Source organism: Tursiops truncatus, chromosome 12 (genome assembly GCF_011762595.2).
Source record: "Tursiops truncatus isolate mTurTru1 chromosome 12, mTurTru1.mat.Y, whole genome shotgun sequence".
NCBI classification, from domain to species: domain Eukaryota; kingdom Metazoa; phylum Chordata; class Mammalia; order Artiodactyla; family Delphinidae; genus Tursiops; species Tursiops truncatus.
The window spans coordinates 13,729,883-13,741,916 of record NC_047045.1 but is presented as its reverse complement, the minus strand read 5'-3'; the positions used below and the strand labels follow the sequence as shown (position 1 = coordinate 13,741,916).

Below are 12,034 nucleotides of genomic sequence, written 5' to 3'. Positions count from 1 at the left end.
TAGTTCCAGACTAGCCAAGCTGACAAAATTCAAACTCTCCCATGAGGGCTTTTGGTGTACACACAATTTCACTTTTTTCTATGCTATGTGGTATGTAGGTTTCCTATTTATAACATATTATTTCAAAATAAGGTCATAAGCAAAAATAATTACTTTTAGAAATGATGTTAAAATCAAAGTCAGTAAGTGCAAAGCTATAAAGTTATAAAATTCCTTTTTAGTCTCCTTTTGGTGATTCTGCAAGTTGCTCTGCTTACTCACCTAATGCTTTGCACTTTGCATGTATCATTTCAAATTCTTATGAAATCCCCACAGAATAGTGGCAATTTGCCAGAGCTTTTGCTCTCACTTTTCTGAAAAAGATAAACGAAGTGAGGAGAAATGTAGTGGCTTGTGCAACATTCATGGTGGGGTGAACCGCGAGAAGATGCTAGCGTGATGACTCCTCTATTACTAGTCTATGCAGTGAGGACAGTGTTCTCTGCTGCAGGAAGTCAGAACAGATATCAGGGGATGGCATCAGCTGATCTGCAAGTATAGTATGTACGCTTATTCCTTAAGTGCATGGAATAGATCCATGCAATTCAGATCATTTCTCCAGAGAATGTCAAGGACTGGAAACCACATGCAAAACTCTGGCAATCTTCATAGCATGAAAATAATGCATTGCACACTTCCAGCTGAAAGAGTGGGCTTGTGCGTGATTTAATAAATGCGACTTTTGGATGTTTCAGTACAAATTCACTTTATTTCAGTAATTCTCTGGAGCCTGGATATTGTTTCCACTCTCTAGTAATCAATAGCCAACGTCAACCAATTTGACTTTTTTTAGTATTTATTTATTTAGGCTGTGCCGGGTCTTCATTGCAGCATGAGGGATCTCCGTTGCAGCATGTAGGATCTTTAGTTGCGGCATGCGGACTTCTTAGTTGTGGCATGCACGCGGGATCTAGTTCCCCGACCAGGGATCAAATCCAGGCTCCCTGCATTGGGAGCGCGGAGTCTTACCCACTGGACCAACGGGAAGTCCCTTGATTTTTTTTTTAACACGGTTCATCTGTTATATTTAGACAGTACCTGTAAATAAAACAAAGTGATTTGAATTGGAGAGATATTTGGTATTGAAGACAAAGTCATAAAACTGATTTGTAGTTAAAACAGACATTTTTATATTTCCAAATCTAATATGATCCGAATCCTGTAACATAATGTTCATACCAATGGCATTGAAGTGGAGAAATACAGTGTTTGCTTCAAGAGAATTACTACCTTAAGGTCAGGCTAAATGTATTTTTTTCTTCTACAGCTATCAAGTGGATTTAGACTGTGTCATTAAAATGAAAAAAACCTCTATATATTATCTTTAGAGATGGATGGGAAAATGCTTTAAGAGGAGATAAATTGCACATCGAAATAAACAATTTTACTAAAATGTGGAGTTTCAAGTAAAAAGTTATTTCAGCAAATAATCTGCTATTTTTATAGGAAGCATTTGGCCTCACAGTCACAGGTCCATATTTCAGAGACAATGACAATGAAGAGGTCTTTATTAATACCAAAGAACACTAAGCTGGATTAAAACGTTAAATAACATTTTTTTGCCTGTATTTTATTTTATTTTTTTAACATCTTTATTGGAGTATAATTGCTTTACAATGGTGTGTTAGTTTCTGCTGTATAACAAAGTGAATCAGCTACACATATACATATATCCCCATATCTCTTCCCTCTCGCATCTCCCTCCCTCCCACCCTCCCTGTCCCACCCCTCTAGGTGGTCACAAAGCACCGAGCTGTTCTCCCTGTGCTATGCGGCTGCTTCCCACTAGCTATCAGTTTTACATTTGGTAGTGTATATATGTCCATGCCACTAAGTACATCAGATGTACTTTCTTCATCCATAAATATGAACTAATTCTTACTTAATTCTAAGACTGTGGAGATTAAATGTGATAATCCATTAGAAAATATCTAGCATCTACTGATACATGGTGTATGTACACTAAATGTTTATTTTCTTCCTTTCTTTCTTGAGATTTACTTATTATGGCACAATTTGCAAAATCAGTTTACTTGCCTCAAAGGATTCGCTCAAGTATAAAAAGGGTCAGGAGGAACTCTGAGAACAAATATCAGATTGTATTAACATGCAACCCATTTTTGCTTCTAATATGCCAACTGTTTTCCTTCCTGTAGCAGAAAATCTTACTCCCACAGAATTAAAAAAAAAAAAGAAAGATGTCACTATTGAGACCTGTGTTTCCTACTAACCTCTACCAGTATGCCAATACCTAAACTTATTTGACCAAATAGGGACCCATAATCCATTTATCCTAATGTTATGTTCATGTCTCTTACCATCTTCTCTACTACTTCTGAACAACACAAACTTAACATTCCCCTTAGCTAGACTAAACTTTAAGCAAGTTTCTTTCTGACTGTAGGCCCCTGACCTTTCTTTTCTTAGAGCATTTATTTTGGAAAACGTGTAATTGCAAATTCTTTCTCTGCCTCTTTGAAATGTAGACAAATCTTCTCCCAGCCTCTTACCAGTTTTACAACCCAGGGATGTCTCTTTCAAGGACCTGGATGCCATCTCTGAAATGTAATCAAGAAAGACAGTACCCCTATCTCCCAGTGAGGGGGTAGCAACCTAACTCAATAAGTAGCCACTAGCAAACACAGATGGCTTAATCACAAAAGAAAACATCTGAAAACTCAGGAGTGATTTTCAATGTGTTAGACACAGCCCATTGACCAACCCCACCTTCCTATGTCCTCTAGTACTTTTCCACTAACTCACCCCAGCTCTTAAAATCCCTCCTGCCTTTTGTTTCAGTGGAGTTCTCCTCCTGGGCAGTAGTCTTGAATAAAGTCAACCTTGTCTGTTCAACTATGTCTGGTGCCATTTTTCCTTGACAGTGCCCTCCTTACCAAGTGAGTTCTATGACTCATCATTAAAATAATACCCTTACGAATATCTTGAGCTCATTTGCCCCTCTTGTGCCCAAGCCCCAAATCCAGATAATCAGCCTCTTCAATGCTTTGGTTACAGAAAAACACACAGCAAACTGATTCACTTCACTCCCTGTCTGCTGACTTCAAGTCCTAGAACACCATTTCATCCCTTCGTTTGCCTTAAATGCCCCACACCTCCTTAGCCACACTCATTTCTCAGCAGATGACATCATTTCCTATTCTACAGAGAAGATAGAAGCAACCGAATAAAATCTCCACCAGCTTCCACCATCTAAACACCTGCAACTGAGACTTTATACTCTGCCTTCCCAACAATTGTTGTTGATAAGCTGGCTGTTCCTAGGTCTCAGGCAGCCCTTCCACTGTGTTCCAGAAACTATTCTCCCCCAGTTTTACTCAAGAACACAGCAGTAGAAACTCTCCTCGCTTTTACCTTGTGTTACCAATTTTCACTACTCTGCTCAATCAGTCCCATCATCCTGCAACATTTTGTAGGTACTCCCATTTAGGAATAATTAATAGCAACAACAACAACAACAAAAGCCCTCTCAATTCCAAATCCCCTTCCAGATACTGAAATTGATTTCTCTTCCCCTTTTCAACAAGTCTTGAGAAAGTGTTTATAAGTTCTCTCTTCCCATCCTCTTTTAAACTTCCTGAATTTAGGCTTTAGCTCCCACCTACCAAAACTGTTTTTGTCTAGGCCACAGATAAACTTTAAATCCAATTCTAAGTAGGCAATTTATTTAACTTGTCAGCAGCATTTGGTATAAGTAATATTTCTCACACTTGCTTCACATGGCTCAAGAACACAAAACTTTTGAATTTTCCTCTTAAATAACTGACCTATCTTTCTCAGCATACTTTACTGTTTCTTTCCATCCTTCTATCCCTTAGTTAGTGTGACTGGAGCTTCAATTCTCTTTCTTCCATAATTGAACTTACTCCCTAGGGGATCTCATTCAGTTTAATGGTATTAAATACCATCTAGATGAAAACAATGCCCTAATTTTTATCTCCAGCTCAGATTTCTCCCCTGAATTCAGAGTATTTGTCCAACTACTTACAGACATTTCCATCTGGCTGTCTAATGGAAATCTCGAGCATAACATGCCCAAACCTAGACTTCCTGATTTTCATTCCAAACCTGCAACTTCAGGGTCTTCACCGTCTCTGTCAATGTCAATGACTGTGTCTCCTTTTCATTTGCCAGGGAATGAAGGGTGAAGGTGGCACGTGGGAATTAACCTTGATTTGTCATTCTCTGTCTCACAGAGTGATGCTTTACAAATGTAAGATATTACAACTTTGTACAAAATACGCTGGTAGCTTCCTGGCCCATATAATGTGAAAGCCAATGGCCTCACAATGGCCTATAAGGCCTTACCTGGTCTAATCTCTCAGTTACCTCCCTGAGCTCATCTCCTACTGCTCTCTACTCTATCCACACATGCCGCTTGCTGTCCCTTCAATATGACACACATGCTACTGCCGCAGAATGTTTAGAGTTGTATTTATTTTGTCTGAACGCTCTTTTGCAAATGTCATGGCTCACTCTGTCATCATCACTACTCCCCTGGCCATCCTATTTCAAATTTCAACTCTACCCCTGCACCACTCCATCACACTATCTTTCTCCTTGCTTTACTTTTCTCCAGAATCCTTCTTAACATCTGATGTAACATATATTGATATATGCATGTATTTATCATCTGTTTAGCTTAATTTAACACAAGCCTTGTGAGAATAGAGATTTTTGTTTTCTTGGTACCTAGAAAAGTGTCTGGCACCTAAATATTTAAGAAGGAAGGGAGGGAAGGAGGAAAGAATGAAACTAATTTCAATTCCATAATATTAAGAATTATATATTATTAAGAATCAATCATCTATGTGGTAGTTATTAGAGTGTTTATTTTCTTAGCCTTCTTTTTGAAACTTCGTTGCATATTTGTCAGCTCTTAGAACTTGGTTAAGATAGAAGATAGGGGGCTTCCCAGGTGGCGCAGTGGTTGAGAGTCTGCCTGCCTACCGATGCAGGGGACACGGGTTCGTGCCCCGGTCCGGGAAGATCCCACGTGCCACGTGGGCCCATGAGCCATGGCCGCTGAGCCTGCGCGTCCGGAGCCTGTGCTCCGCAACGGGAGAGGCCACAACAGTGAGAGGCCCATGTACCGCAAAAAAAAAAAAAAAAAAAAAAAGATAGAAGATAGGACCCTAGCTTGAATATAAAATTCCAGGGACAGATATAAAAACACTGCATCCTCTTTCTCCCACTTATGCTGCCCTTACAACTTAATTTGATCTCAAATCCCTATCCCCTCAAACCCTGTAAAACTGTTAGAAAGAGTTCTATTCTTAGAAATTATATGAATTCAGTATCATCCTCTCTCAAAACTCTTAGCTACTAAGAGAGAATTAGACCAGGTGGTCAGGTTGAGTTTACTGCAAGACCTAATTCTTAGTAGAGTCTCCCTGGGTAAGGGTTTGCTTCTCAGTGTTGATGATTCTACATCTTAAAATTATTTAACTAAAATAATAAAGAGCCTCAAGAACATACTGATTTTTTAGAGTAAAGGCACAATTTGTTAATGTACCTTTATTGTAATATAGATTGTATCTTTCCACTCATCAGGAAACATACTTCTCTATATTTAACCTCTAATATCTCCTCCATAATAATCTTCTATTAAGGACTGTCATGTTAAACTCCTGCACTTAAACTCCTATAATGGTTCCCTATTATTTTGCAGATTAAGTCTAAAATTCTTATAGTTATACAATTATTAAATTTCCAATCTCAAAATCAACTTAATTTTTTATAATTCAATTTAACTTCTGTTTCTATTTTATCATTGTGGATGAAATCTTCAGTCTCTTCTGGGGTCATCTATATATTTGTTTTTATCTGAAAAATAGTATTAACTTTTACTACCATTTAATGTAGTACCCACTCCCCACATACACCATATACCTCCCAGGGATTTCTTATAGTGCTCAGGTCTTAAGTTGCGTCAAGGAACGAATCGAGGGAGGGAGGACAGTGTGGTCCTTTGCTCCAATAATTTGACAGTGTGATATACATCACCCAGTTGGTTTGGCTACCAGTGACTAGACACTATTCTGTGCCACGTGGAACACAAAATACTTTGGAGAAAGTGTCCAAGGCTTCATCTTTCTAGACACACCACACGCTTCTCTCTGGGGACATGCTAGATACCTTCTGAGATGCTAGGTGGCTGTCCTGTTCACAAGATACAAGACTCACCAACACATCTCTCTCTTTCTCCATCTATCTTTCTTACTTTTCCCCTCCCTCCCTCTCTCTATCTATCTTTCTCTACCTTCTCTTCTCTCCACAGTTCAAGGGATCTCTTTTGAATCTAGGGGCCTATAAGTGGGAGCTTCCTGCTCTGGTTCTCTCAACGCATATTGTTTATACCAGGAATCCTTTCCCTATTTGATGCATCTAGATTCTGGAAATTAAAGTTGTAAGGACTTGTAAGTCTTGTCCTATTAGCATCTCTAACACATGCCTCCTCCAAAACAATGAGCGCAGAGCTCACTAGCTTCTTGAACGGAGAGACAAGTAAGGGGAGGGGGGGAGAATTATGACTTAAGATCAATAACACAACAGTTACAGTTGGATTCCCACTTCATCTCCTCACTCATCCACACTCTGCCTGCATTCCCATAACATCAGATGGTTCAGAGCTTCCTGAGTGCATTCTCTCATTCATATATCCCAATCTTTGACCAGTGTATTTGTCTTCTGCCCTGAATGACTCTTCATGTACAAACAAAAATGTGTGCAGTATGATGAAAGAGAAGGAGATAGGGATCCCACTCCCAGCACGTTCATACTTGGGTGCACCACCCTCTTCCTAGAGGAGGATGACAGTGTTAACCTCTGCATTAAATAGTGGGGAAGATTAATTATTTTTTTCAGATAAAAACAAACCTATAAGTGCATGTCTATATATACATATATGCACATATATATGTGTATGTGTCTGTATACACACATCCATGTATCTTTAGATGCAGGAATATTTTGTTTAACATTCGCATAGATCTGTTGACCATTTTATGGACCCTTTAACGTGTATACACACTACTTTGAAGACTTCTGTTTAACATATATTCACCTCTAACATTTTATGCATTTAAGGTGCCATCTTAGTGTCCTGGTACCAATTTTTCAGACATATTACAACTCATTATTACCGAACTTACCTTACATTAATAACTTGATGAGTTTTGGGAGAGAGATTAGTCACTTGATAGTAATTATGATGACATTAGTGTTCTCAGCAGAGCTTCCACAAATCATTTCTTCCTGTGGCTTACCTCTGGAGGTGGATAAACACATATACTTTATGAAAATGGTGATTACTTTCAATATCATAGGGTAGTATTTTCTGACCTTGCTCCTGAATTCTGAGGATGAAGCTCACTATGCCCAGATTAGAGCTCATCTGTACAAACCCCCAGTTAAACCCCTTGGAAAAGAGTTTTCAATAGTAAGGATTTGGTTTATTATCATGCAAGGATATTTTTTACCCTCTATCTACAATGTACACCTTTCTACAGCTTTTATTTTCAGGGTTATCAGCCACAAGTGAGCCCTCAGTACAGTCTAGAGATTCTTCTAGGTTCATTGGTCAGCTCCATCTAACTTTGTTTCCAGCATCTACTCTAAATCCTGCCAACGTCACTAATGATGTAATGTTGCTGAAGTATCTGATCACTTTTTGGTTGTTATTTTGACCCATCAGCAATTATCAGGTTAGTTTGCCCAAGAAGGCCATTATCTCTCTGAGAAGCAGCTCTCTCAGTAACAATACACTGACAAGTTCACCTTTACCTGTTAAGGATTCAACAAAGTCTCTTTGCCACAAGACATTTTTCTTGATCACGGTTCTATCCATACAGTCTTAACTCTCACCATTCCCTACGTCTTACCTTTTATTCCAACCATATCCAATTTTCTCAAGTCTCTAAGTTTTTGCAAATGCTACTCCTTACTGTAATGTCCTTCCGCATCCTTCACATTTAACACACAGCCCAGATCTCTGAAAACTATCTCTGTGCACCCACAAATATCCTCCTTCCCTTGTCTGGGTCTCAGCCTTCTCCTCTGTGCTCCAAGCACCTCCTCTGTGATAACAATTTTTAACTAGTTTTATTGTCAGTTTACTTTCTGGCCTTTCCATAAGATAGTAGGTTCTTCTGTATAGTATAGGGACTTGCAAAGGTTAGCCATTCAGTAAATGTTTGTTGAATAAATTAAAGAATAAATCTCCATTCTTTCCCCACTTTCCCTTTTTTCCTAACCTTTTCACATTTAAGTATTTTGAAACTTTAAAAGTCAAATTATTTTTTAAAAAATCAGAATCTCATAACCCCATTGTGTGCTAACCTTTATAAAAATAGCAAGAGAAAACATATATTTTTGCTTTTGATTTTAATACTATTGATATTGTTGATGTTGAAAACAGAATTGTCTTCCTAAATATGTTAGAAAATGAATCAATAGATTGAATCAGATCTCTTTTAATCATTTAATGATTTAAAATTTAAAAATAAGATACAAAACATAAGTTTTTATTTTTCTAAAATTCTCTAACTTTTTTGAAAAAAGATCTTGCCACTATTCTACATTCACCACAAAGCTGCAATATAATTTGTAGGCAGGAAGTTTTAAATACTAAGCTTTGCTTATTAATTCCTTGAATTTAAACAGCTTTTAAAAGAAAAACAACTAAATTGCAGCCAGCATGAAGAAATTGAATTCAGTGGTGATGGCTATCATTAAAGCTTGTGACCTTACATTATTCTGTCATATGCCTAAGGGCATTAAAAGTACTCTAAATTAATTTTAGGAGCTACACAGTCATGTTTCCTTTAATCACAGAATCCAAGAGCAGTATGCTCCTTGGTGCTCTGCTATCATATTTTTAATCTTCATAACATGATTCTGCAATGTGTCCTGTTTATAGAAAAGTTCTGCAGATTTTTCCAGAATTATTTTCTTTTAATCTTGGTAATAATATGCATCTCTTCATACCTTCTCCCAATGCTTCACTGAAATGAGAAAAAGAAATTTTTTCTTTGCATTATATGTTCAGTCAACCTGTCTACTCCCAGTGTTTAAAGATGCCTTTAAGGTTGCCAATAACAGGCAAGCACAGATGCTCATATATCTTAAAGATCTTTGTGTGCTTTCAAAATGGCAGAAACTTAAATAGTGTTTAATTTGTGGTGAGCAGTGCAATTCTCACAGTAACCATTTATGCTTCATCCCTCACTTTATGGATAGGGTAACTGAGTCCTAGAGAAGTTTAGTAACTTGCCTGAGGTCAGCCAGCTGGTCAGTAGCTGGAATACAATCTAACAGAGCCAAACTTACAGGAAATGTGGTGTGAACGTAAATAATCCTCCCACCCTTACCTTCCTCCTGCAAATTAAACCTAAATGACCAAAAAATTACTAAAACTAATGGAAAAACTTACATCAGTCTCAGACACTAGATAGAGAATGACATTATTATGCGTCCTATGTCAAATAATTTCTAGATATGATGCAGATATTACTAAAAATAAGCTTCGGAGGAGAAACATCATCTTTTGTGGAGGAAGAAGTTCCATATCCCTGAAAGCAATAGTAGAGGCGATACTAAGAGATCAGGAAATACTGGACTGTCTGCTGAGCCAGTTTCTTAAGAGTCATGGGGGCACTCAGCAGCAGGCTAGTTATGGAAAACAGCTCTTAGGTGCAGGAATTTCTCTAAAAAGAGAGTAGACTCAAACCAAAAAGGAAGTAGTATCAATACAAGACCAGCTCACTCACCACTTTTATCTGGCTAGTGGATCACCTAAAGTGAACTGCTAACCCTGTTAGCAGCATTTGATTCAGTTGATTAGTTCCTTCTTCTTAAATTATTTCTTTACTTGGCTTCTGGGAAATCATAGTCTCCTAATATTCTTCCTACAACTTGTTTCCACCTCAGTCTCTTTACAGCTTACCCCTCTCCTTCCTGAATGTTGAGTATTTCAGTGCCTGTGGCTCAGTGCTGCATTCCTTTGTCATAGGCACGCTCATTCTTGGTGACCTCATCCAGTCTCATGGCTTTAAATACCGTCTAATCACTGATGACTCTGACAGTATGTCTCCAGCCTGACTTTCTGTGATTAATTCAGACACATGTCCAACCGTCTACTCAATCTATCTTCTTGGATATGTTGAAGGAATCTGAAGCACAAATACCAAAAATGGAATTTCTGAGCTTTTCCCACAAATCTGCTCTACTTGAAGTCTTACCCATTACAATTAATGGGAATTCAACTTTGTATTTATTTATTTTTCGTGGAAAGGCATTTTATTTTAAACATAGCAGTGTGTACACGTCAATCCCAAATTCCCAACCTATCCCTCCCCCCAACCCTTCCCTCGTGGTAACCGTAAGTTAATTCTCTAAGTCTGTGAGCCTGTTTCTGTTCTGTAAATAAGTTCATTTGTATCATTTTTTTTTAGAGTCCACATACAAGCAATATCATATGATATTTGTCTTTCTCTGGAATTCAACTTTTTAATTTCTGAAGCCAAAAACCTAATGTTCAATCGGCAAGCAAATATTGGATTTTTAAATTTGTGCTTAGATACTAATTACAGTGTATACACAGGAGCTGGAACTGAGAGGATGGAGATATAGATGGGGAGACATTTCACTCTCTATGTTAATTTTTTTTAATACATGAATGTATTCCTATAGAAAAGTTAAAGGTAAAATTCCATAGGCTGAAGTAAATAGGGACACATTACTCATAGGGACAACGACACATGGATGTTAACATACTGCCCCCATGAGAAGAAAGAAAAGTTGCACATGTCCATCTTTTACAAGGAAAAATTAGAATTTTATTATCTGCATTATGATCCATACCACAAAAGCAACACTCTTTTTAACTTTATCATTTGCTGCAAATAAACAGTTTATATAGATGAAGTGCTGAAAAAAAATCAGTATTTATTAATCAATTTCTGTGACTACTTATTGCTTCTGTGTCACCAATCAATAGTATTTATCTTCTAAATAGTCCATAACATTTAGGTAAGCAATAAAACCCGAGAATTGAGGACAGCCCCAATTTGATTCTGTTCCTCCTGTTTTAAATTCCATCCTTAAATTTCAAAACATCACAAACCATATTTTAATATTTACATTTTAACTGTAATCTCTGCTTACAAAAATATTTGGATTATATTTTGAAATATGCAGTTGTAAGATGTCCCCAGGAAGAGAATAATAAAATTCTAAGAATTAAAGATACTGAAAAAATTTCATTAATAATCCCATGGTGTAAGGTAGAGAGAATTAAGAAATGTAGAAATGATGGGTTTCCCTTTACTTCAATCCAAAACAATCAGTGCTAGGGAAGCTGTGGAGTTCTGCTCTCAGCTCTGACATGTAAAGAGCTTGAGCTATTTGTAATGAGGTGGATGGACCTAGAGTCTATCATACAGAGTGAAGTAAGTCAGAAAGAGAAAGACAAATACCATATGCTAACACATATATATGGAATTTAAGAAAAAAAATGTCATGAAGAACCTAGGGGTAAGACAGGAATAAAGACACAGATCTACTAGAGAATGGACTTGAGGATATGGGGAGGGGGAAAGGTAAGCTGTGACAAAGTGAGAGAGTGGCATGGACATATATACACTACCAAACATAAAATAGATAGCTAGTGGGAAGCAGCCGCATAGCACAGGGAGATCAGCTTGGTGCTTTGTGACCACCTAGAGGGGTGGGATAGGGAGGGTGGGAGGGAGGGAGACGCAAGAGGGAAGAGATATGGGAACATATGTATATGTATACCTGATTCACTTTGTTATAAAGCAGAAACTAACACACCATTGTAAAGCAATTATACCCCAATAAAGATGTTAAAAAAATAATAAGGAGAAAGAAAGGAAGAAAGAAGAGAAAAAAAAAAAGAGCTTGGAAGTCACCTCTCCCATGAGAATTAGGGTCCCAGGGCAAGTCATCACCTGAA

General features: G+C 37.7%; 1 long non-coding RNA gene across 1 annotated transcript; it reads right to left on the bottom strand.

Moving 5' to 3' along the window:
* Positions 1–701: 701 nt before the first annotated feature.
* LOC117314464 (uncharacterized) lies at positions 702–10,025 on the bottom strand. Its single transcript, XR_004529195.2, has 3 exons — positions 9,828–10,025; positions 7,212–7,327; positions 702–1,077 (listed from the first exon to the last, which is right to left on the bottom strand). It is a non-coding gene; the product is annotated as an uncharacterized lncRNA (long non-coding RNA).
* Positions 10,026–12,034: the final 2,009 nt, after the last annotated feature.